This window comes from Phocoena sinus, chromosome 10 (assembly GCF_008692025.1).
Source record: "Phocoena sinus isolate mPhoSin1 chromosome 10, mPhoSin1.pri, whole genome shotgun sequence".
Lineage (NCBI taxonomy): Eukaryota > Metazoa > Chordata > Mammalia > Artiodactyla > Phocoenidae > Phocoena > Phocoena sinus.
The window spans coordinates 9,155,862-9,159,128 of NC_045772.1; positions in this window are offsets into that span (position 1 = coordinate 9,155,862).

Below are 3,267 nucleotides of genomic sequence, written 5' to 3' on the forward strand. Positions count from 1 at the left end.
CAAAGGGGTCCCCACCCACCTCAGGAGGGTGGGCATAGCCAGGCCAGGTCCTTCTGTGAAGGACTGTTAGCGCCTCCCTTTCCAGGCCCGTTTCCACCGGTGGGAGGGACAGATGCTCCCTTGGTCGGGGCAAGGGGAGGGGGTAACTGCATGTCTAAATGAAGATGCTCAGAACGGCCCCTCCCTCACCGCTGTCCAGTCCCCAGGAAGGCTCACACCCCACCGACCCAGCAAGACCAGAGCTACCCACTCGCACCCCTCCCTGCCCCAGAGCACCCCCAAACTGGCCACTCAAGCACACACTGCAGACTTTGTAGCTGTTTTTATTATTAATATTATCTTCTCCTTTAAGCATCCCTTTAAGGGTGAAATGAAATCCAACCATTTACAGAGAAAATGATTTCAGAATGTACATATTGATTTTCCCTTACAAAAAAAATAATACTATTATTATTATTGGTGTCCTTAAATTACACATTTCCCAGGACCCTGCCCGCTGCTTGGGCAAGTCCTGTCTCCCCACCCTGTCACCTTTGTCCCCAAAGCTCTTCCACGCCTGCCCATGGGAACCAACATGATCCAAGGTGTGCTGGGCCTCCTTGAGTCTGGAGGCCATAGGGCGGGTGGTTCCCAGAGAAAGCAAGCTGGCTATGGCGCCAGGGCCAGCAGTGCACTGGCGCTCACATTCACAGTTTGGTTTTCCTTCATACTGGGGGAGTGGCCCAGGGCTCCCCTGCCTCCGAAATTCCCAGTGTCTGACGTGCCTATAAGTGAAACTCTTCAACCCCACGCCTTGGCCCCCACAGCCCGCTGGAAGCCGTGCGCTCCGCTCCGTGGCCAGGCCTCCACTTGGCGGTGGCCGTGAATGCGCCCGGCCCTCCTGGGTCTGAGAGGGAAGGTGGGGCCTGGCAGGTCTGAGCTCCTCCCCTCTGCCTTCCCCTGCCCCTGAGCTGGTGAACTGGAGGCCAGGGACCCCTGACAGCCTGGACAGGGGCATCCCTTCAGCAGTAGAGTGTGCCAGGGGCGTAGGGCGAGGAAGCTGTCAAGGAGGGGGGCCCTGGGCTGGGGCTCAGGCACGCGTCAGAAGCCCCCAGGGACTGCCCGCCCGGCGGGGAGCAGAGGTGGCTGGAGGTGAGGCCAGGTCACCCTGGCCTGGGTGATCCAGAGCCACAGGGACACCCTGAGCTCTTGAGCCCCTTAGCTGCAAGAGGGGCCAGAGAGAAGGGGGCTGCTCTACCTCCAAGGGAAGGGTTCCCTCGGGACACCCCCTCAATGGGAGGGACAGTGGGGGGGCAACAGAGACCCCCATACCTGCTTCACACCCGCCTGCCCGAGGCTGCTCTGCGGCCAGCTCCCCGAGCCACACCCACGCCGGGCGCCTCCCCAGGCAGAGCTATGGCAAAGGAGACGCCCTCCTCTCCCGACCCATCAGGAAACCCCCAATAAGACACCCCAAGAAAATCCCGGCTGGAGGCTGGAGGGGCCGGGATGGAGGGAAGGGGCCGGGGGGTCGTGGTGGGCTCTCAGCCCTACAGCACTCTGGTCGGGAGGATTCTCATTCCTTGGACTGAAAGACAGACAGACAGACAGACAGACGGACCCAACATCCCCTTTAGCCTGGCTTTCCGGGCTCCCCAGCTTGCTTTCTGCCTCAGTCATTTTGGGAAGTTGCAGGAGGTGTGGCCCCAGGCTCCAGGTCTCGGGAAGGGTGGCCTGGGCCCTGCTTCCACATCCACACACAAGCATATATGTACAGGGACGCACCAACACAGTCACGTACAAGTATACAGCAAGCATGCACCCATGCCCATAAATACACACACACACACACACACACACACGCACACACACGCACAAACACGTACAGTTCCACAGGCAGGCTCTGCGACCCGGCATCACTGGGTAAACATCTGAGGGGGCCTAGGGGAGGGGGCGTCTCTCCCAGCCCACAGTGGCAGGCTCTCACTGCACCCTGGCCCTGGGCTGGCAGTGAGGGGGGCAGGGGCAGGTTTCAGGAGCTCTGAACATGCGAGCAGGATCTACAACTACAACAGTCATTTCTACCCTCTCCCCTCCTCCCCTTGTGCCAGAGATGCTCCTGTACCCATATCCATCCTCTCCTCCTCCTTCCTTTAATAAATGAACAGGGCAGCCCAGCTGAAAACTACTTTTCCCGCTTCCCTTGCAGCTACTTGTGGCCATGTGACTAAGTCCTGGCCAGTGAGATGCCATCGGAGGTGACTGTGCCATCTCTGGCTCATGCTCTTAACAGGAAGGGTGTGCGCTTCCATGCCTTTTTCTGGTTCCCTCAGACACGGATGCACATGTGACGGTGGGAGCTTGAGCAACCACTCTACCCAGAATTGGAAAGTGTGATGAAGGAAAGCAGAGCTGCCCTACCAGATCCAGACAACTTCCCTCTGGAGAGTTAAGTTAGAAACAAGCTTCTGTCTGCTTAAACCACTGTATTTGGGGGTCTCTTAATTACAGCAGCTTAGAATCTACTCTAACAATACATCCCCCTCCCCCACGAGGCAACTAAGGAATGAGATGACATACAACTGGCCTTAATGTCCCTCTTGGGCCCAGGGCAACCTCATGGCCCCTTCCTGGCCCCTAGCCAGCCCCAAGGAGGGGCACATGGGTGACTCCACCTGAGATGGTGGAGAGCTGGGGCTGTGGGTTCCAGTGGGAAGGGGTGATGGGGGACGAGGAGGTTCCTCCCCCAGGGCTGACTTACTAGGCTGGCTGACAGTCCCATCCCACCCTGAGAACTGGACTCCTGGTCTTGCAAGGACTGGGTGGGCAGCCCACAAGACAGTGATATCAAAAGTAAGAAGGAATGTCAAGGCCAGGTTTGGAACCAAAAGGAAGACTTCCCAGGTCCCACACCTGTGTCAGGTCCGGAGGGGCTGGGGGCACAGGGCCATCCGTGCAGTGTGTCCTGTGGGGCAGCAGGGTGGAGGTCCCTGCTCCCTCTGGCCCAGCACTCCTGAGGACACTACAAAGCGTCCATCGGGGCTTCCTTCCAGCTGCCACTTTTCATCCCCTCCGATCTTGGTGTCCCTTCTTCCTCCTGGGCCCAAATGCATCTATTTACAGAGCCCTGGGATCTCCTGGCATCCCCCTTTCCCACTGCAGGTCCAAAGCCCCAGGAGGCTGAATGGTGGGCTTCTCCCCAGAGGGGACCGTAGCTCCCACTTGGCTGCCCTAGGGAGTTCCTGCAGGCTCCCTTCCCCACCCTCCCCTGCTCCCCAGTAACCACCG